This window comes from Cervus canadensis, chromosome 7 (assembly GCF_019320065.1).
Source record: "Cervus canadensis isolate Bull #8, Minnesota chromosome 7, ASM1932006v1, whole genome shotgun sequence".
In the NCBI taxonomy this organism is placed as follows: Eukaryota; Metazoa; Chordata; class Mammalia; order Artiodactyla; family Cervidae; genus Cervus; species Cervus canadensis.
Window position 1 is genome coordinate 3,470,112 of NC_057392.1, and position 23,111 is coordinate 3,493,222.

General features: G+C 44.5%; 1 protein-coding gene across 1 annotated transcript in view; it reads left to right on the forward strand.

Moving 5' to 3' along the window:
• SLC9A9 (solute carrier family 9 member A9) overlaps nucleotides 1-23,111 on the forward strand; it is a 647,359-nt gene that overhangs the window by 569,578 nt on the left and 54,670 nt on the right. The gene's annotated exons all lie outside the window — the stretch shown is intronic.

Consider the following 23,111-nt stretch of genomic DNA (forward strand, 5'->3'; position numbering starts at 1 on the left):
AAAGGACATTTCAAATTAGCTAATGTGTCTATTAATTTTAGAGGTTTCATTGTACTGCTGGTTCGCAGGAATTACAACCAAGCAAACACGCCTTGTCAGGGCAATGACATGATATGCTTACAATGAGGATTTAGGCCAACCAGAACACGAAGTGAAAGCACTGTTCCTGGTAGGTGGTAACTACCTTGTCCAGACCAGAGAGAAACATTCATGTTCCCATTAGTCCTCCATAAACAGACCACAGTAGATGTAAAAATCACCCATTTCCTCAATGCCATTTGCAGATCTAAAGGTTGGACAGATTTAGAGGTTAACATACTAAGTGAAGGAAGTCAGACAGAAAAAGACAAAACCCATATCATATCACTTATATGCGGAATCTAAAATATGACACAAATGACCTTATCTATGAAACAGACTCACAGTCGTAGAGAACAGACTGTGGTTGCCAAGAGGGAGGTGGGTGCGGGAAGGATGAATTGGGAGTTTGCGATTAGCAAACTGTGGATAAACAACGAGGTCTTACTGGATAGCATAGGAAACTATATTCAGTATCCTGTGATAAACCATAATAGAAAAGAATATAGAAAGAGTATGTATGTACACACACACATATATAACTGAATTACTTTGCTGTGCAGCATAAATCAGCTATACTTCAATACATTTTTTAAAAATATCACCCATTTTCTGGGCCACACGGTGAGACCAGACTACTTACCAAAGCAAGAGGCCCAGGTTTTAGTTCTCAAAAGTGAACTTATCATACCTAAGAGTAGCAACACACTCCCCACTGGTCTTATTTCTTCTAATAAATTCCCTGTGTTTTACATGTGATTTACATTAAAGTCCTGAAAGTAAAATGAAGGAGTAAAAAGAATATAACTCTTGTCATCAGATTACCCTGTGATCATAAGCAAGTTACTTAAGGTCTCTAAGATGTGGTTACTTCAGCTGTAAATTGGGGATAATAAACACATATTTAAAGGATTAATGTGGGGATCAAATGAAATTATATATTTGCATATAAGTTAGCAAACACGTAAATGCACAGAAGGCTGTCAAGAAAGCAGAGCCATTATTATTAATAGTTATGCTATTTGAATAAACGCCAAACAATGGCAAATACTTTCCCATCTTCCCCAAGCCATCTTCTCCCCTCTCCACAATTGTCTTGAAGGAAGACGAAACCTCTTACGTTTAATAACATTCTCAACTAATACCCAGACAAGTGGATCTCAACCCCTAGGTACATATGAAATCATTTGGGTTCATTGGTTTAGGGTGCGTCCTAGGTATAAGATATTTTTAACAAGCACTCAAGTATTTCAGTACACAACCAGGGTTGAGAACCAATGGCTTAAGCTATTGAACACTCCAATCCTTTCTCTAGCGCCCTAGTGAAACAGGCTTTCCAACAGTCAAGTCTGAGGCTGTTATTTCTATATTCAAAAAGCTTAGATAGCTTCTTTGCCTACAGCAAAGATAGTGAATATACTTTTCCTGTGTTCCAATCCAGTAAGGTGGGGGCGGCTTCCTGAAGCCCTGTGTAAAGAAGGATTCCATGGGGTTGGCCTGGGCTCAGCGGGAAAGAGCACCATTCATGACAGACTGGGGATATCTGCCATGAGAGTAGAAATGGGGAGCGCTGGGATTTGCCCTTCCCAGTACATGGAATAAAGCGAAAGCGCCAACATGACATTGGAGATCCTGCAGAGGTTATTTCTCTAGTTCTATTTCCTCCCTATGAAGCCACAAACTTTATCCACAATCAATTTCTTATTTTCTTAAGTTTCCTCCCAAGCATGAGTCCTTAACACCATGACTTGATTCATACTATTCCTTCACTAGGAAAGGAGAGGGCCTTGCCCTCCTCCCACCCCACCATCACCACTCCTCAATCCCCTAACCCAGCTTCAAACTTCAGGCTGAATGTCACCTTTTGGGGGGAAATTCCTATAACTACACCAGATATAGTCTCTCTCTCTCTACCTCTATGCTTGTGAAGCATTTTCCCCTATTTTTATAACTGACTTTGTCATAATACCATATGGTAATTTACTCTATGTTTACATATTCAAATCCCCCAGTGTTTGAAGCATATCATTAATGCTCAGTAAATGTTGATGAATGAGTGAATAGACTCCTTGGTGGCAGATACTATCACTGCTTACTCATCTTGTTTCCCAGTGCCCAGCTAATAACTGACACGTAGTAGGAATTCAGAAGTCTGCTGAGCAACTGAGCCAGTGCATAAAGGCTCTGCTGCCATCCATATGGCACCATGATCTGGGCTCATTCTGAGTCACAAATCACAATCTGCCAGAAAACTTCCATCTGGAGTGATCACTCCCCTCAGCAGCTTTTCCTTTCAGTCTTTAGGCCTGTTTTGTTCTCTATTCAACAGGAAATAATTGAATGCTAGCACTGACTCAAAAATAACTCGGGAAGCTATAAAAATTGTAAAAAGTCTATTAGTAATATTGTGCAGGGTGCTTTATGACAGTCCTGCCGAGGGCCATCCATCTAGTTCTCAGGGTTTCTTTATGCGTTGCTGTTGCACATGTTCTTCTTATCCATGTGGTCAAGTCAGCCCACCAGCCCCTCACACCCCTCTTGTGTGTGCAGCTCGGCCTTACTGACTGCTCAGTGCAGACAAACTGATCAGATGTCTATGATGGGGAAAGGGAAAGTGCTCAGGGTTTGCTCAGGATTATCCCTAATCAGTTAATGTTGTGCAGAAGAAGTGTTTAGAGCAGGAAATGGCAACCCACTCCAGTATTCTTGCCTGGGAAATCCCATGGACAGAGGAGCCTGGCGGGCTACAATCCACGGAGTCGCAGAGTCGGACACGACTGAACGACTGAGCACACACACAGCATAGCATAGAAGAAATTATTGCGTCTGTCCTTTCTAACGCCCTCCACCTGAAACATAAACGCTGTCCTCTCTCCATTAACTAAAGGTGAAATTCTGCCCACAGAGAACTCTTCTGCAAGCACAACCATGCTGAGATGCACAAAGAGTTAAGCTTTCTTGATTCCTTGTGGTTTACTCATTTAAATCAGCATCGCCAGAGAGCAGAAACTATTCTGGCTCCATGCATAAGTGGAATATCTAATATAAAATTATATTATAGTGAAATATGCGTTAATGCAAGCCTCATAAAGTGCTTTTCACGTTCTGTGGGCATCCAGAAGTTGAAAATGACTATAATCTTATTTTAGTTGCTGCTCAAATGATGATTCATCAGGTTAATACACTTAATTAAAAGTCACATTTGAAACATTCAAAGGGGTAGTTAGTTTGCTATTGACATTTGCTATAACATATTTAAGCATTGTGGAAACAAGACAATGGAATGTGTCACTCCTGCTAGGAATAGAAGGAAGATCTTTTATGATCTTCAGGAAACAGCATGTGCTTGACATCCAAGAAAATGTAACTAACCGTATCCTAAAGTATTAGCCATTAATAATACATTTGTGCTTCAAGAGACACTCTCAAAATAATATCCAAACCACTTAACTGTCTACTTCTAAATGAAAATTAATGAAAAAGAGGTATGTCCAGACACTGTTTATTCTGCAGTTCAGGTCTGATTAGTTGACTGTTGGGTACAGTCCTCAGAAATGGACAAAGACTGTCCAGAGACTGTCCCTTTCCATTTCTAATGACGCACCTGTCCCCAGTGTTGAACATGAGATTTAAAGCTAATTAAGTCCACTCCCCACCCCGACTTGACACTGAATTTAAAATAAAATGACTGAACTCAATTCATTCACAAACGTCTTGACAATAGTCCACATGTCACAACAACAGTGCTTTATCCTTTTCTTCTCCTGCCCTAAAGTCCATAGTGGTTTACAATGCAGCAGGGCCGCCCTCTGCTCGCCTTGGTCTCACCGACGGCTCTGGCCAGTTCATCAGGTTGCACACAGGTCCTCACGTCGTCATCTGTTTTCTCCGCTCCCGGGACTCAAAGCCTGGCACGGTGGGTCATAGCACAGGCAAATTCCACTTTTCCATGAGCTGCGCCTCCAGCATTTTTTAAAAAGTATTTGAAAGTTCTTTCTCAGGATTTCCTCCTAATTACCTTCTCTCCTGCATTAGGAAGAAAAAACTCACAGAGCCAAGCCTGGGGTGTACAGGCACTGAAAAAAGCTAGGGGAAAGGGAACCCTACCCAGGGGACCTGGGTGCAGGCCCCACCAGTGAGGCCCCCGCAGTCCCCGTGGAGAAGGGACCTGAGCATCCTGACGGGGAGCTGCCGGAGGCTGGGAGATGAACAGAAGGGTACTCCCTGGGCCAGGAGGCAAGTGAGCATGTCTCCATCAGCCCACGACCCCTCCAGGCAAGAGGATCAGCCACCTGGTCACTGGGAGCAGAGGGTGGTGCACACAGGCATGCCCTGCTTCTCCGGTGTTAACCACCCTCCTCCCAAGAACTGGATGGGAAGTCAAAATTGTTTTGCTAATCAATGATTTTAAGTCTCATGTCCATAGAGACTCCGGGCTACCAACACAAGGGGGCGTTTCCTTTACAGGGTCTAAATTTCCTCATTTTTCATTTAGACCATCTCGTTCCTCATAGCTCTACTGAGTGCCCTGCTCCGACCCTGGTCTCAGCTTCTCACATTTGTTTCTTTACTCGCCCATCAACTCCCATACTGCCACTTGCATTGCAAGCACACATGCATATACACACACAACCTTCAAGGCACAATAAATTACCAGATCTGTAAAAGGTTGTCGTAAATATAAACCCCTTATGTGTTGGGGTTTATATGGAGCAATGTGTTGTTTGGGTGATGGCTGTACTGAGGCTTAGAACAGCTCCCTGTTCTTAAATGGTTGGACTCTTGAAAGTTATTAACATGGATAGACCCAGAGCTTGTCATACTGAGTGAAGGAAGTCAGACAGAGAAGGAGAAATATCGTATGCCATCCCTTCTATGGAGGGATGTCTAAAAAGAAATGATACACATGAACTTACAAAACAGAAAGAGACTCAGACTTAGAGAATGAACTTACGGTTGCACGGGCAGGAGGAGGATGGGGGAAGGGATAGTTAGGGAGTTTGGGATTGACATGTACACACTGCTATATTTAAAATGGATAACCAACAAGGACCTACTGTATATCACAGGGAACTCTGCTCAGTGTTATGTAGTAGCCTGGATGGGAGGGCATTTTGGGGGAGAATGGATACATGTACATGCATGGCTGAGTCCCTTTGCTGTCCACCTGAAAATATCACAGTTAATCAGTTGTACCCTAATACAAAATAAAAAGTTTAAAAATAAATAAATATAAATGCTTTGCTGAAATGACTGCCCAAAAAGAAAGTCGACTGTGCAGAATACTAAACAGCACAGAGCGTGCATGCTTCCAGACAGGCAAGAACAGCAATTCCAAAGAGAGAAAATCCAGGTACCATTCTAACAATCCTTCAGGTCCCTGACAAGTAGGGTGATGGGGTGTGAAGCAAGCTCATCAGAGGGAACAACCAAGATTCCTCCAACAGCTCAAGCTAACTGGTGACAGAAACAGGAAGAGCCCTGTGTACAAGTTGCCGAAGCTGGGAAAGTTCCAGCAACAGTGACAAAATTACTTCCAGGTGGAGAACAAGAAGTTCTGGTAAAGAGGATCATAGGGAGCTGGGCTGTGAGCACTGAGTAGGATTTTGAGTCAGGGAGATGGAGGAAGAGGACTTTGTGGGACATGACCAGGACATCTAGACTCCAGTTGTCTGCACCCCATTCAAGATGGCAGAGTTCACCTACTTCTTCGTGGATCACTGTTACTGTGTTTTCAGGCTATTCAGAACAGTTCTGTGAAATAACCCTTAAAACCATCAAAGATCTGGAAACCAGAGGAATTGCAACGACTTTTATATGTTTTTAATTACTAGACTTTACTTTTTGGAGCTGTTTTAGGTCTGCGCAGAGAGTATAGAGTCCCCATATACACCATCTCTCTCTGCATGTAGTTTCCCCTGTTATTATTAATATTTTGCATTCATCTGGTATGTTTCTTCCAGCTGATGAACCAATATTGATAGCTTGTTATTAACCAAAGTGCATAGTTTACATTGGGGTCCACTCTTTGTGTTGTACATTTTATGGGTTTTTACAAATATAAAAGGTCATATGTCCACCATTACAATAACACATGTAATAGTTTACGTTTTTAAAGACAGCTCAGACTCTGATTTATAGATGTCTATCTGCATGCGTGCTCAGTTGCTTCAGGCATCTCTGACTCTTTGCAGCCCCATGGACTGTAGCCTGCCAGACTCCTCTGTCAGTGGGATTCTCCAGGCAAGAACACTGCAGTGGGTTGCTATGCCCTCCTCCAGGGGATCTTCCTGACCCAGGGATTGAACCCACGTCTCCTGCATTGCAGGCAGATTCTTCACTGCTGAGCCACTGAGGAAACCCAGATATCTATCTAATACTGATTAAAACCCACATAGACAGGGAAAATGGATAGTACTTGTACATGGAGCAGAAATGTCTGTGTAGAAAAACTCCCTCTGCTGATACACATTGCAATCAGGAAGAGAGGGGCCTTGCAGAACCTTTCTTTTCTTAGTAAAAATAGCTCATCTAGGTTTGCAACTTTTAGTGGAACCTGAACGTTGGGGATTGGACTAGTTAGTGTTCAAGGAGTTTAGAACGAATTTGGAAGAATTGGCACTGCTCCTCATAAAAGTTACTACATGCCCTTGATTTTTCCCCTAGATAGCTTGGAAAATCTAGTTACTACCACATTCTGGAACAGTGCGCCAGCCCACCAAAATTTTGAGGTCAGAATGTCCTAATAATCCTGTGCTACATTCAGAGTATTACCCTCAAGTACATTGAACAGAAAAATGTTAGAGGCTATTTTTCTATCTCCAGTAGGTGACCATAGATGGAGGATGTTTGTGGAAGAACTAAGAATGCTGAAGGTGGGGGCGAGGGGCAACAAAGGAAAATACTTCTAAGTTCAAATGATAGGAAACAAGAAAAACCTCGGGGCTCAAGAAATGGAATCAATGTACTAGTAATAATAAGAGGAGCTGGAACAAGTTAAACAGACAAAAGCTATGGCTCGTCTTGAATTAAAATTCATAGCTGTTCCATATGGCGTTGTACTCAGGGACTTTTCGGACTGTCTAATCCAGTGTCTGAGTTGGTTTTCTTCTTTGTTCCCCATATTTAATAGGCAAGTTCCTTTACTGTTCATTCACCCCACTCTACCCTCACCCCCACAAGTCTACTTTTATAGATTTTTTTTTCTCTCATTGTGGGAGGTAGTGATTTTTTAAGAGAGGAAGTTTCACTCTCACTTGGATTTATCATTTGCAATTTTTGGAGACTTTAAACTTCCTTCCTCTTTCTTTCCTGTCTGAAGGAGCCTCTGTGAGTGAGAGTTCTAGTTGAAATTCTGGAGAAATATGTTTCCAGCTCTCCACTGTACTCTCAGAATACTCACAAGGGCCCTTTCTGAGCTTTTTCAACTAAAATTATCCTTAAAAGACTTATTTCTGAATGTGTGTCTACTGACAGATTCAAGGGGATCATTACTGCTGAGGAAAAAAATTACTTTATTTCACTGCAAGACAGATGAGTGGCCCCTAACACCATTTGTAAGAACTATGAGCACAAGCCAAGAGAAAAGGAGCCACTGAGAGAGGGACATGTGTGACTTGATCTAAGTGCACAAACAAATAGCACCTTATTGAGTCTGCAAATATTTACTTAGTGCCTGCTAAGCACCAGGCCAGCTTCCCTGGTAGCTCAGTGATAAAGAATCCGCCTGCCATGCAGGAGGTGCAAGAGACCAGGATTCAATCCCTGGGTTGGGAAGATTCCCTGGAGAAAGAAATGGCAACCCACTCCTGTATTCTTGCCTGGAGAATCTTGTCAACAGAGGAGCCTGGTCGGCTCCAGTCCATGGGGTCGCAAAGAGTCAGAAACTAACCAACAACAACCTCTGCTGCAGCTGCTGCTGCTAAGTCACATCAGTCGCATCCGACTCTGTGTGACCCCATAGACGGCAGCCCACCAGGCTCCCCCATCCCTGGGATTCTCCAGGCAAGAACACTGGAATGGGTTGCCATTTCCTTCTCCAGTGCATGAGAGTGAAAAGTGAAAGTGAAGTCGCTCAGTCGTGTCTGACTCTTCGCGACCCCATGGACTGCAGGCTACCAGGCTCCTCTGCCCATGGGGTTTTCCAGGCAAGAGTACTGGAGTGGGGTGCCATTGCCTTCTCCAAACAACAACCTCTAGACACTATTTGAAGCTGTAGATGAGATCACTTAGATAGATGGTGTTTAGGGGAATATAGGAGGGCCCAGGACAGATCCTCTAAGAATACCAGTTTTTAAATTTGAGTAGAATATGGGAGTCTGCAGAGAAGGCTACAAAGGAGAGATCCAAGAATAGAAGAGGAGACAAGAGGGTAGAGGGCCCTGAGAGTTCAGGCAGCAGAGTGTGGTCACTGTGCTGGGGGCTGAGGGGCACAGAGAAGGGTACTCTGGAGTTGGCACCACAGAGGTCACTGGTTGACCTTGACTACAGCAAACTCAATAGAGTGACAGGAGCGAAAACTAGGTGGAGGTAGATGAGGAGTGAATAAAGATAAGAAAGTGATATAGTGAGCAGAAACAAACTCTTCCGGGTATGTGGGCTCTAAAAGGAAGCAAAGAAATGGGGCAAAATGTGGAGGGAAGTTAAATATGGAAGACACCGCATCACGTTTGTCTGTAGCTGATGGAAATGATCCAGGAGGGAGGGAGCCAGCAGTGCCGAAGAGTGAATAAAAAGTCCATTCCCTGAAAAGATATCAGAGGATGGAATCCTGATCCCAGGAGGAGGGACTGGCCTCTGAGGAAACAGGACAAACACTCAGAAGAAAGGAGCAGAGGAAGAGAGGGCAGGCCAGGTGGTAGGAGTTTGTTGATGGGAAGGGAAGGTGGTTCCATCTGTTATAGCTGATGGCTCCTCTTATTTTCAATAGAATACATGGTGAGGTCATCAGCTGATAATGAGGGTGGGGCAGAAAGCTAGAGGAGAGAAACACAAGTCATTTCAGGGGAGAAATATCTTTTTGTTTGTTTTTTGCCCAACTGCACAGCATGCAGGATCTTAGTTCCCTGACCAGGGATAGAACACGCGTCCTGTACAATGGAAGCACAGAGTCTTAACCACTGGACTGCCAGGGAACTGGCAAGTTCCCTGAAAAGCAAATCTTATTAAAAACAAAAACAAAAACACAGTAGGGTCATCTGGCTCAGTTAAGTACCCATGGACTTCCCAGGTGACACAATGGTAAAGAATCCACCTGCCAATGCAGGAGACACAAGAGACTTGCATTCAATCCCTGGGTTAGGAACATCCCCTGGAGGAGAGCATGGCAATCCACTCTAGTATTCTTGCCTGGAAAATTCCATGGACAGAGAAGCCTGGTGGGCCGCAGTCCACGGAGTTCTCAAAAGAGTTGAGCTTCAACTTAGCAACTAAACAACAACAAACAACCTCCTAAAGAGTCGGACACGACTGAGCACACATACACTGTATTCATGCTACAACTCAGTTGAATGATTTTCTCCAAAACTGTCTGGAGAGAAGATCTTTTTTTTTCCCTTCCTCCAGAAGAAGCCTGTTTACCTGCCATACAACTTGCCCCCGTTCAGGTGTTAACACTAAGTCGCTTCAGAAGCACCTATAGAACTAGAAACGCCCTGTGAAGTGAAACCCTAACACTGTACAGGTTCCTGGGAAAAAGAGATATCCAGGATGGCCGACAGAGAGAACTAGACACAGGGAGAAATTTCTTCTAATCCGTCCCCCCTCCTTCAAAGTATTCGTTTCTCCAATAATTGGGTCCAAAGACAGTCAAAATCTCCTCTCACTGCACATCCAAGATTTGTATACTTTTCCTTTTCTTTATCATGAACAACTTTTTGTTGAATTTCCTATGAGTATTCACATGCAAGCAAACACATGAAGTGCTTGCCGAACAGTTGCGTGACAGGAGAGCAAACCAGTACCAAGAGCCTCAGCCTTAAGAGAGCAGATCCTTCCAGAAGCAGGACATTAAGCCAGGACACTGTGATGTCTCAGGACTGACTGAGGGTGCGTCTCTACATCCCAGAAGCTGCGTGAGTTGCAGCTGACACAGCCTCTGTGTTTGCCCTACACTCGTCCTGAAGACAGAAATCAGGTCTGCAGGATTCACTAGCAACAATTACTGACAAGGAGCCATAAACGGCTTAGTATTGTCTCCTTTCGATGCCGCTGCTGACAGTCCTGATTGGCACAAGCCATGGGCTTTCAGAGATTTAAACCCAGCGCGGAGCCCAAGGGGCGGTCTCGTCCTATGGAACTGGCCAAGGCCTTCCAGGTGCGCCTGTGTTGCTCAGTTACTCCAGCCCGCAGCCCCCTTGCTCTTAGCCAGGAAGGCAAGCTTTTGACCTTGATTTGCATGTGTGGCTTATAAGGCAGGGCCCTGGTCTTGCTAGTCTGTGGTCAGAGACCCAGGAGTGTCAGAGGGACTGCCTGGCTGACCCAGCCAGAGCAGAACCCAGTCTGACACCAAGCTTCATCTGAATCAAGGCCAAAGACGAGATTTGGGGTTATGGAGGGAGAGGAATGAGAGACGTGATTGACTATGTTCTGCAGATCTGTTAACAAACTCTTAGCAAAGGCAGTATTTCAGGCACCTCCTGGGGTTCAAAGCATTCAGCGCTTAAGCCCTGTGCTGGGTATCTATATGCATTTTCGCATTCAATCTTTGCACTGTAGTTTATAGCTGAGAAGAAGCTGGGGTGGGAGGTGAAGTGACATGGTGACTTGGCCAATGAGGACAAATTCAACCAGGGCCAATGAACAGCAGGCTCAGAGCTGCTCTCACCACCGTGGAAGAATAGCTTTTTTTTTTTCCTGGTCAGTGAGAAGAGACAGAAACACATAAAGAGGAAAAGAGCAGGTTGTCCATAATCTGACCAATCAGGGCAAAGGCTTTGGGGAATTTTTGCATATTTTCCATAGAAGATTTTTGATGACATTAAGAAGATTAAGCTGACAGCCGTGTGCAAGGTGGGAGAAGCAGCATTTAAGAGACTGCCATGAGAGCATTAATGCAGATTAACAGAAGCAGCTACAATTTACTAAGCATCCACACTGTGTCAGCAATGCTTGAGGGTCTTTCTTTACATGCACGCTGTCCTCACTCAGCCCCCCTAGACACAGACATTGCTTCCAGAAATGGGGGAACTCACCGAGCAGGGTCACACACTAGTACAAGGGAGGGCCCTGACCGCAGCTAGAGCCCAGATTGGTCTGACTGCAGAGCGCTTTTCCACCCTCTTGTGTGGTTAGAGCTTTCAGGACCCAGAGAGGCTGTGGGAATGGAGAGGCTGACCTAGACCAGGCTCACCTGGACCATTATTACAATGACCCCACGGTGCTCCCTCTCCTTCAGTAGGCCTCGTTCAAGGAAGGCTGCTATTGCACCCCTGGCCCCGTCTCTGCCCTTTCCCAGGGGAGCAGAAGTTTTAATCCTAGTAAAGGAAAGTGGTGGTGATAACAGCAAAGGAAGTGACTTCCAACCTAACCAGTTACCTCCACCACCAAGAACAGACCGTTTTCACACAAGTATAATGCAAAGAAAAATGGATACATTGGGATCAAGTATAAAGGGCCAATTAAATAACCGGAAGATTAGCTAACCATTTTCTTAGGCTGCCAAACTGAAGACTAACGTAAGCCAGGTTCAAGAATCCTTTTTAAAAATATTAGTTTCCTCAGGCACATATGTATGATAAGTGGAGCCATATGCTGACAATGAAGCAAACATAAGCATCTTTTATGATTACAACTGTGTGAAGCCCATACCAGGCACTCTGGTCTGGAAACCTTCTTTCTTTAAATCTGTAGGCATCCTAATTCGCACTAATTAATACCCTAAAAGTAAACCTTGGAATTTCTAGTTTGTACACACACACACACAAGACCTAGATCCACTGAGGAAGAAGAGCTCACAGGCTAAATGAGGCATGGTGCCTGGCTCCTCTTTCCCTGGTTATATTAGTCAGGATTCTCCAGAGAAAGAGAATCCGCAGGAGATATAGACACATATTTACACATGGGGAGGGCAATCTGCTCTGCTCAGTTTGCTGATTCCCATGTTAGTCTCACCCAGAAACACTCTTACAGATACACCCAGTATAATGTTTGACCAAATTTCTGGGCTCCCCGTAGCCCGGTCAAGTTGACACATCTTAGTAACCATCATGCTGGTGAATTATGTAAATAAAGGAAAAAGTCAGACTAGATCAACCAAGAGGTCAGGCCTCCTCCACTGTCTTCCAGAAAGCAAGAGGCCAGGACTCCTCTTCTGAAGAGTCAGTGGAGAAGCCAAGCAGCTTCCCCTTGTGACAAGCCGGGATGAAAAAGAAGATGGTCCACCTGGAACAGAGGAGGGATTGATAACTCAGGGTCCAGACCCAAAGCATCATCCAGATGTATGTAACATGTCCACCTGGAGAGATTCCATAACATCCTCAGATGCTCAAACGGTCTGTCACGGAAACAAGTCGAGGGATCACTGCTCCAGAGTCTTCCTAAGGAGCTAAAAATCAGAATCAAGGACCTTGGCATTCCAAAATTACTGGACATTTTAAACATTCCTTAGTTACAAGAAGGAATGTACTTCTGAGCAATGGACGTACTATTTCGGCTAACTCTCTGGGCCTCGGTGATTATGATTAGTGTGAGGGGAAATGTCTTAGAGCATAACTGTGTGTCAACACAGGTGTGAGGGATGCTCCAGAGGGAGAGGATGTATGTATGCATATAGCTGACTCACACTGTTGTACAGCAGAAACTAACACAACATTTTAAAGTAATTATACTCCAATTAAAAGTGTTTTTAATTTTTTTTTACTAACTGATACACTGACGGCAGTGTCCATAGCAGATCCCTTAGTCTCAGTGGAAACAGAGAATATAGACCACACAAAGTGAGCACTTGAAGCTCCAAAATGGAGGTCAGCCGGTCAATAGGTAACTAGTGGTATCCATGATAGTGAACATGCCAAGTGAAGCTAACCCCAGGAGAAATGCCTCCCAAAACGTGAAGGATTGCAGGGGGCCATATCAGAAGAGCAGACAGACCCACCCAGGTCAGAGGGCTCCTTGGCACAAAGGGAAAGCCTCAGTAAATTCCATGCCCTTCCCTTTCTTCCCATCCATGTCTCTTACCACTCTGACAAAGCTGCTATGAGACTGTCTTGCTCCACAGTGGAGGCCGTAAGTAAACTGAGCTTCCCAGCAAGCACGAGGAGCACTTCCTGGCTCATTCCCTGAGGGGTCTCTTGTTGATCTGTAATAACCTTCATGTATTGGTTTCCCAGGGTTGTTGTAACAAAGCACCGCAAACTGGGCGGCTTAAAACAACAGAAATGTATTCCCTCACAGTTCTGAAGGCCAGATGTTTGAAATCAGTGCTTCATCAAGGCAATGCTCCCTCCAAAAGTTCCTGGAAAGAATCCTTCCTCCCCTCTCCTAGCTTCTAGTGGTTGCTCTCAGGCAATCTTTGGCATTCTTCGGTTTGTAGATGCCTAACTCCAATCTCTGCCTCCATCTTCTCATCATCTTCTCTGTGCATTTGCGTCTCTAGGTACAAATCCCCCACTTCTTATAGAGACATCAGTCATTGGATTTATGGCTCACCTTGATCATTTTAACTTGATCATATCTGCAAAGACCCTATTTCCAAATAAGGCCACGTCCACTGGTACTAGGGGCTATTATAGAACACATATGTGTGTTTTGGAAGGGCTACAATTCTTCAATACCTCAAATACAGACACATCCTCTTCTTCTAAACAGTAGCTTGTCATCATTGAACTGGTAGCTTATAGAGAATAAGCAGTAAATCCATCCAAGCAATGTTTATTTAACAAATACTACACACCAGGCCAGTCCCAGGCACTGAAGATACCATAGTGAATAAGATGGACAAGGAGCCTTCCCTCTGGGAACTCACAGTGCTGTAAAGAGAGACAGATTATGAACAAGTAAACAAGTCAAAGAACTTCAGAGAGTGGTAAGAACTGTCACCCCAGCTGCTCCAAAGTGGCCATTCAGGGGGCAGAGAACTTGGAGGGGCGGGGGGTACCTCCAGTGATAGACAACTCGTGTTTGTAGGGCATGCCACAGCAAATACCTTGAAGCAGTGGTACTGATGAACGATACGTACCCTCAGGGTGTAGGTAGACTGATGTTTGTCAAGTGGTTTGAAGATCAGAGTTTTTTACTGCTGTTCCCAAGAAGTCAATTCCCTTAGAAAAAGAAGCCGTCTCCCAAGGCAGTGGCTGCTCTCCATCTGATGGGATAAGATCTTCTGTTTTCATCTGTCAGAAGGAAAAAAAAGGGGGGGTTGTTTAATTAGAAGGCAATGTTTTTCTGGAAACAGCTTCTGTGAATTGCAAAGAGGCTGCAACTCCCAGCATATTATTATCATTTGTCTTTTCCCCCATCTGACATTTGCAGTCTGTCGCAAGTCACAAATCCCTAAAAGATAGATGTACTAAGGGGGAAAGCTAAGTGGTGAGCATGACACACCACTAAGGATTTCTGTTGCAACTGAAATTTAAAATCTTCAGGAAACATCTGCAAGATTATCAGGGCAAAGGGGTAGCAGAGAGAGTGGAAGCCTGGAGGAACGATGGGTGAATGCCTTGTCATATTTTGCATTTCTGTTTTCTCAGTCTGAAACAGGCTGATAATCCTTCCTTGTCCCTTTGCTCCCCTATCATATTTATCAGTGGGGTCAGTCCTGTCACCTGTGTCTACTGCTTATGCCCGATTCTCACACAGGCAAAAGAAATGGACATCACAGTCTAAGTGAAGATCAGGAATGACAAAAGAGACTCCATCCCATGGTAAGGAGAAGTGGGAACTCCGGCAAGTCCAGGTTCATGCCTCATAAAGGGCAGCCATTTGTGATTGATAGGTTGTTTTGGTTTCTTTGGTCCAATGCACGTGTCTGGTGGTTAGTTATTACATTTCCTGACTAATTGTGAGGTCTGTATGTAGTTTCAAGTTCTGTTTGACTGCACTGTGCATTCTGAACAAGCATATCACTTTTCCTCTCCATGTTGTTTCTTCAGGAGAAAAATGCACCCAGTAACATTTGTCTCATCTTTACTTCACAGGGCTAATTGAATATTACTTTGAGTTCCTCAAAGAAATAATGTAAAAATGCTGCTTATCTCTCTTAAAGACTGCAGTATGACAGCTTCTTCTCAATACAATTTTATGTCTTATCTTCCCTTTGAAATAATCCCAGTCTTGACTTGTTGAAAGAAATAATCCCAGTCTTGACTTGTTGAAAGAAGGGTGAAACACATTTAGCAGCATTTTCTAGTCAGTTGGTAAAACAACCTCAGATACAGTTTCTGAAAGTAGATTATCTAATAGGAAGTAAAAATAAAAAGATGACCACATGTCAATATAGCCCCACTAGTGGTTGTAACAATCTTCCAGAAATCCCACTGGGTGGCAAAAGCCTATGAAGAGATTAGGATGGAGAGAGAAGGAAGAAATGAAACACAGAACATATCAAATCTCTAGAAATAATTAATTTTGTAGACATTGCTTTCTTTAAAATAAAGAAAATATGTGTCTGCTTTCTCCAGTACCCAGAGGACCTGTCTTGGAAAACACTGCTGGGAAGTGTGGTTCATTAAATCTCATCTTTTTCCCTCACCGTCTCTCTCACCCTCCCCCTTATGTCTCCCTGCACAAGCAAACACCTCGCACTCTCCTGTTAGTGTGGGGAGTCACAAGGATTTTTTCTAATGTTTGTTTTAATTGTGGTAAAAGTCACATAATACAAGGCATACTATTTTAACCAATATTTAACTATATGGTTCAGTGGCAGTAAGTACATTCATATTGTTGAGTAACTCTCGCTATCATCAATCTCCTGAATTTTTCACCTTCCCAAACTGAACTCTGTCCCCATTAAACACCAAGTATCCCCTTCTCCCTCCCCCACCGCTGGCTTCTGGCATCTACCAATGTCCTTTCTGATTGCATAAATTTGACTATTCTAGGTACCTCATATAACAGAATGGGTGGGGGGTGGGGGGGGGAATAAAGAAGGTACAATCTGTTTGTGGGACATACAGTAACTTTTAAAATGCATTCCAATATACATTAGGAATTGGGAGGATTTTGACTGAAGAAAGCCGTCTTATCTCAGTAACACATCTAGCCTGAGAGAAAAGGGAGGGACAAATGAGGTGGGAGTTTCCCCTCCTTGGCCCTGGCTGGACAGAGCGGGTGGGCAAACTCCTGCCTCCTTTCTCCTTTAGGGGCAGGAAACAGTGCTTTTAATCACTGAGGAGTCTGCATGAGGTTGGCTATTTGAGAGGAGGTCATTTGTTTTTCTCTTGGAAGAGAACTGCCAGTGAGATTTATCCATGTTGGTAACAGTGGTTAACCTCACTGGAATGCTGGCCATGTTTAGGGCCTCATTCCTAGCACTTTGCCCATATTTAGTCCACATAACAACCTGAGGATAGAACTAAGATTGATTCCTATGCCCACCACTTAGTATCTGTGTGATACTGTGCCCGCACAAGCTATGTGCCCTCTCTGAGCCTGGGTTTGCTCTTCTCTGAAATGGAAATAAAAATCACTTCTTTCATAGGAGGGTCCTTGGGAGAATTAGGTGCAATAACACTTGTCAATTGCTTTAAGGGCTCAGTATGAATTTGTTGTTAATATTGTCGGATTTCCCTGGTGGTCCAGTGGTTAGGACTCTGCAGTCCCCTTGAGGGGGTGAGTGGTTCAGTCCCTGGTTGGAGAACTGAGGTCTCACATGTCACATAATGCAACCTAAAACATTGATAATATTGTCAATACATTATTATCTACTCATTCCTTGGTGTGTCATTACATCCAGCTGATGCCCCACAGGGCTGATTGTCCCCCTGTCCATCCATGTCAGGTGCTCAGCGTGCTATCAAAAGTCAAGAGCGCAGTATTTAGTACTCACAGACCTGATAGGGAGTCTACTAAATGTTTCATTAATTAGTATTATGGTGTCAACATCAGTGCCGTCTTAAATGCCCAAAGCATATCACTGAACAGAGTACTGTCTGCCTGGCACTCTGTTGCATGCCAGCTCTTCTGGGATTGGAGGAGAGATCCTCTTGCCTGGACAGGAGTTTGGTAATAACTTTCAATCCTGTATGCTCCCAAAGATCCCCATCTAGCCCCTCTCAGAGCACTGAGCACAGAAAGTTGCCTGTTTCTTCTCTGTCTCCCTCAAATAGGAGTGAGTCTGAGGGAAAGAACTATGTCATAATTATGGTTATATCACCACTGACCAGCAGGCTCCTTGACATGTAGTCATGGCACGTCACAAACATTGGGTGGCTTGATGGAGAAAACAAAGCTGGCAGCTTGCCCCATGTAGCTGAATTTGTGGTCTTGTGAGTGGCAAGTGGTTTTCAATATTTAAAGACGGGGGAATTTTTTTTGCCTGTGCAGTTTCAACAACAGGTCATTTCCTCCTCATCTCTAGTGTCAAATTCTCTGGCTCCCCAGCCCCAGCGTCCCTCAGTGCTGGGTGCCTCAGCAAAGTGTCTACTCAGACACTCAGATACCTAGCACCGAACCTTCTGGTTGTAGCTTTGGGCAAGGGAACTTAGGTGTCACCATCTTCCCTCGCTGCCTCCTGGCTTGTTTGTGTATACACACACACACACACACACACACACACATATATATATATATATAATTTATTTATTTTTGGCTCTGCTGGGTCTTCCTTGCTGCTCATAGGCTTTCTCTAGTTGCCACCAGTGGGGGCTATACTTTCTTGCGGTGAGGAAGCTTCTCATTGCAGTGGCTTCTTTTGTTCACCTCAGGAGTTGTGGTTCGTGAGCTTAGTTGCACCTCGACATGTGGAATCTTCGCATACCAGTGATCAGACCCATGCCCTCTGCATTGGCAGGCAGATTCTTATCCACTGGACCACCAGGGAAGTCCTCTCCTGACTTCTTTCATCAGCCAAAGGTCCTTCCTGGCTGCCATTGGAGTCCTGTTCTCTCCACCACGTTCCCGGGTTCTGTATCTTCTCCAGGACCTTCCACAGCACACAGCCATGGCATCACATTCACTCTATAGGCACGCAGTTAATAGGCACTTTAGCATTACCCCCAGGGAAGCTTTAAACATTGGCTTTATTTTAGCTCTGCCCAAGTGGGAATTCTTCCAATTAAAGAAGATGATATAAAAGCCTAAAACTGGTACAGACAATAAGTGTTACTAAGTCTCCTTGACCAAAGGACAAACAACACCTTAGGTCTTTATTAGCTTACGGTTCCTGAGTCACGATCCTCACACATGATTTTAAACAAAACCAGGTAGGAAAGGGAGTAAGTGGCATCTTTCACTTCTCCTTGGGGCTACATGGATGTCCCTCAGGGCCAATCATGTACTTGCTCTGCTCGCTAAGCAGTGGAGGACAGAGCCGACCACCAGGTTTTGTTTTCTCATACCACACAGCAGTACATCAACTCTTGAAATGCCAAGAATGCTTTATAGAGCTGAGCAGAATGGAATCTCCCAGATGGAGTGTGTTGCTGCTAGAGGCTCTCACCACCCATCAGTCCTGTCAAGATGCACCAACTATCTCTTTGCAAAAATATAATTTTAGAGTGATCAGAGCTCGGTAATATGTACCCAGTATACTGGGAATAAAATTTGACTTCCATTAGTCAGATGACCAGAAGATGTACTATAACTTGTCTTTTCTGGGGCCCTACAGCTGACGGTGTATTAAATTTAATTTATTCTCAAAAATTGATTTTCTTTATTTGATTTGCCTCCTCTATCAGGCTTTCTACAAAGACTGCCTATGGTATGGCTATTAATAACCACAGGACTCTCTGAAATTTCCTTGAGTATCACCCCTTGAGGTTATTTGTTTCTGTGAATTCCACTTTTTAATTCTCTAGTAAGAGCATTTCAAAAACCAAACAGTATTTTATGTTTAACTTCTCAGGTGTTGAGGGCTTCCCTTGTGGCTCAGCTGGTAAAGAATCTGCCTGCAATGCAGGAGACCTGGGTTTGATCCCTGGGTTGGGAAGAACCCCTGGAGAAGGGAAAGGCTACCCACTCCAGTATTCTGGCCCAGAGAATTCCACGGACTGTATACTCCATGGGGTCACAAAAAGTCGGACACAACTGAGCGACTTTCACTTTCACTTTCTTTCCCAGGTGCTGAAGGGCTGTTGGAAATGGGGCTTCCCATCAGCCTATCAGCTACTCACTGTCAAATCATTGTCGAGTGTTGTGATAGAATCTTTAGGGCTGCTCTGGGGTTCATCTCCAAGAGTGTGACTCTTGCCCCAAAGTGGAGCGAGCTAGCCTGGCTGCATCTGTCTCAGGCAACATTTTGCATGCAGCTTTGCAGACAGTGCCAGGGAACTTGCTTAAGACCAGTTAAAATTCGTGACAAGCAGCTAGCCAGAAAGAATTGAGATTTGCTTTATCTCTGTGATGTGGGGGACCAACGCCACTAGAAGGGCTGGCCGGTAGAGGGAAGGCGGGGTTAAAAGAAATCTTCCTGGCTGGTCTTCAGCTGGAGAAGCTTCTTTCCTTCAATCCATTTAGAATGATTCGTTTCCATGGAGCTTTGTTTTAAATTCTGAGTTCATTTGTAGTGATACTTGCTAATCAATTTTAAGTGGAAACAGCTGCTGTGTGTCACACACAGTCCCCCTTCAAACCCTGGAAAAATATAATTCAAACCATCCTCTCCCCACCCCCAAGCTGACTCGCAATGAGCACCCCTATGGTTCTGTCCATCAGGTTGCTCACCTTCACACCATGGGGTCAGCCCTCTGGGTGGTAGGTCAGAGGGAAAAGAGGGGAGAGGTGTGTGAGCAGGAGGAGTAGGGATCCTGACAACCTGTGGGATAGAGCAGTTTGTGACCTCAGCAGTCAGGAAGGTGATGCGCAGGAGGCAGCCATGTTTCTCCTTCCGCTTATCCATGATGTGTTTATTGAGCAGCTATTATGTGCTAACAAACCATGCTGCCTGCTTGGGACAGAAATGAGAAGATGCAAACCCTGTTTTGGAGAAGCTCATAGTCCAATGGGGAGACAGGGGCTTAGAAAGTCATAACTCAGAGAGTTAAAAGTCCCATGATGGAGGTGGCACAAGAGCAACGGGAGCTCCAGGTTGGTCCCTGAACTCACCCTCCACCTCTCCCATGCACACCCACATCCTCAGTCTTACAAAGAGCCAGCTCTGGCAGCGTGGTCAGCTTCAGGCCTGGGACTGGCATGGTCACTCCCGTGTGGGATCAAGGTAAAGTGTACTCTTCCTTGCCTCCCTGCCCTGTGTTCCAGCATTTCCCGTGAGTGGCAAGCACACTACAAAGGCCAGCATCAAAAAAATAAATAAATAAATTAAGGCCAGCATCCCTACCAAGGCCATTCTCCAGGACCATCCAGGAGAGGAGAGATGAGCTGCTTCGCCTCTACCCAAAAGAGGAGAAAGGGGAGACCCAAATGTACCCCAAAAGCCAGGAGGTCAAAGACTGTGACTTTGCACTCCTTCATTGCTCTCAGGACATCAGTTCAAATTCAGTTCAGGCACTAAGTCATTTCTGACTCTTTGCGACCCCATGGACTGTAGCACACCAGGCTTCCCTGTCCTCCACCATCTCCCAGAGATTGCTCAAACTCATGCCCATTGAATCAAATGATGCCATCCCATGATCTCATCCTCTGTTGTTACCTTTTCCTTCTGCCTTCAATCTTTTCTAGTACCAGGCTCTTTTCCAGTACCAGGGTCTTTTCCAATGAGTTGGCTCTTCACATCAGGTGGCCAAGGTATTAGAGCTTCAGCTTCAGTATCAGTCCTTCTAATGAATGTGCAGAATTGATTTCCTTTAGGATTGACTGGTTTGATCTCCTTGCAGTCCAAGGGACTCTCAGAAGTCTTCTTCAACACTCCAGTTTGAAAGCATCATACTTCAGCACTCAACGTTCTTTATGGTCCAGTTCTCACATCTGCACATGATTACTGGAAAAGCCATAGTTTTGACTAGGTGGACCTTTGTCATCAAAGTAATGTCTCTGCTTTTTAATACAGTGTCAAGGTTTGTCATAGCTTTTCTCCCAAGGAGCAAGCATCTTTTCATTTCACGGCAGCAGTCACCTTCCACAATGATTTTGAAGACCAAGAAAATGGGTTTCTCTATCTGTAGACTGGGAGTAACACTGGAAACATTTGGGGAAGATCAGGGAGAAAATAGAAGTATGGATGTTCTGATGAGAGAGTTTGAGGACATCTCAGTACAGTCAATAAGCCATGTTCCTGGCCATTGTAGCTCCCGGACAGAGCATGACTATAGCTTAGATCACTCTGCCCATCCCCAACCATCATGTGTTTTGTGAATTATACATGGAGGTAGATTCCCACGGCTTCCAGGGAACCAACAAATGTAGAATGTAAAAAGAGGCAGAGACAGGATTTAACCTTGGGGAGGGACTGTTCCCTATCCCTGGGCCCCTGTCCTCCTTGAGTGTTCAGCCTTAGAATCAGTAAGACACTGAACTGCAGCTTTTCTACTCACAGTGGAACTGAGGCTCCATTTCCTCAAATACAAAACTGGCCACAGCCAAACCTACCTTGAAGAACCATCCTGAAGTTTAACTCTGAGGGTCCATGTGATCCACAGTAGAAAATTGATTAATTCAAAAATCTTTTCTTTTAACCTCCTTACTCTTCATGCTGTTTCTTGTTTCCTGAAAGTCTCACAAAATGAATTAGTTAGTTCTCTTACCCAGATAATGACCTGAGGAAGATATTTGAAAAAAGAGGAAATATCATCTTAACATGGAGAAAGGAATGGCAACCCACTCCAGTATTCTTGCCTGGAGAATTCCATGGACAGAGGAGCGTGGCGAGTTACAGTCTGTGTGGTCACAAAGAGTCAGACATGACTGAGCTACTAACACATACACACATCATCTTAACAAGAGCTGGCTAATATCATATATTAAGGGCTTCCCAGGTGGTGCTAGTGGTAAAGAATCTACCTGCAATGCAGGAGCTGCAGGAGACGTGGGTTCAATCCCTAAGTCAGGAAGATCCCCTGAAGAAGGAAATGGCAACCCACTCCAATATCCTTGCCTGGAAAATCCCATGGACAGAAGAGTCTGGTGGGCTATAGCCCATGGGGTCACAAAGAGTTGGCCATGACTGAGTGAGAAAAATTTAATTAATTAATTAAAAATATATGGACTCTAGAAAAATGGTACAGATGAACGTATTTGCTAGGCAAGAATAGAGACACAGACTTAGAGAACAAACCTATGGACACAGTGAGGAAAGGAGAGGGTGGGACAAACTGGGAGGGTAGAATTAACGTATACACACGGTCATCTGTAAAATAGATGGCTGGTGGGCATCTTGCTGTATAGAACAGGGAGCTCAGTTCTGTGCTCTGTGGTGGCCTAGAGGGGTGGGGAAGGGGAGGGAAGCTCGGGAGGGAGGGGATATATGTATGCGTATAGCTGATTCACGTTGTTGTACTGCAGAAACCAATACAACTTTAAACCAATTATTCTTCAATTTAAAATAATATAAGAGCTTGTTCTCTGAGATGCAAATTGACAGGAGAATTCTTTGAGTCAGGAATGTAAGGCAGGGATTATGTGGCATGAGAAGCCATCTTGCCCTTGCTCTAGGCAATGGTCAGAAGTGAGAGGAGGACGACATCAGTCCCAGATGTCTCATATTGTTAGAAAACCATAGCCAGCTGCACTGAAGGGAGACACAATATGAGGGACTCAGTTTCAAAAGTGAGAAGACCTTCCAGGAAGCTGAGGATGCTACCCCAAGGAATGAGTTGCCCGAAGGTAGGCATGGAATAACACTTTTCGGCCAGCTGTATAAAGCAGGGGAGGTTTTCATCCACTGGACATAAAGGCAGCATGATGGAACAGATGACTACCCTGCGTCCTGCCTCATGCTCAGGCCTGGAGTCAGTGTCTAGTTTGGAAAGGCCATGCTTACCCCT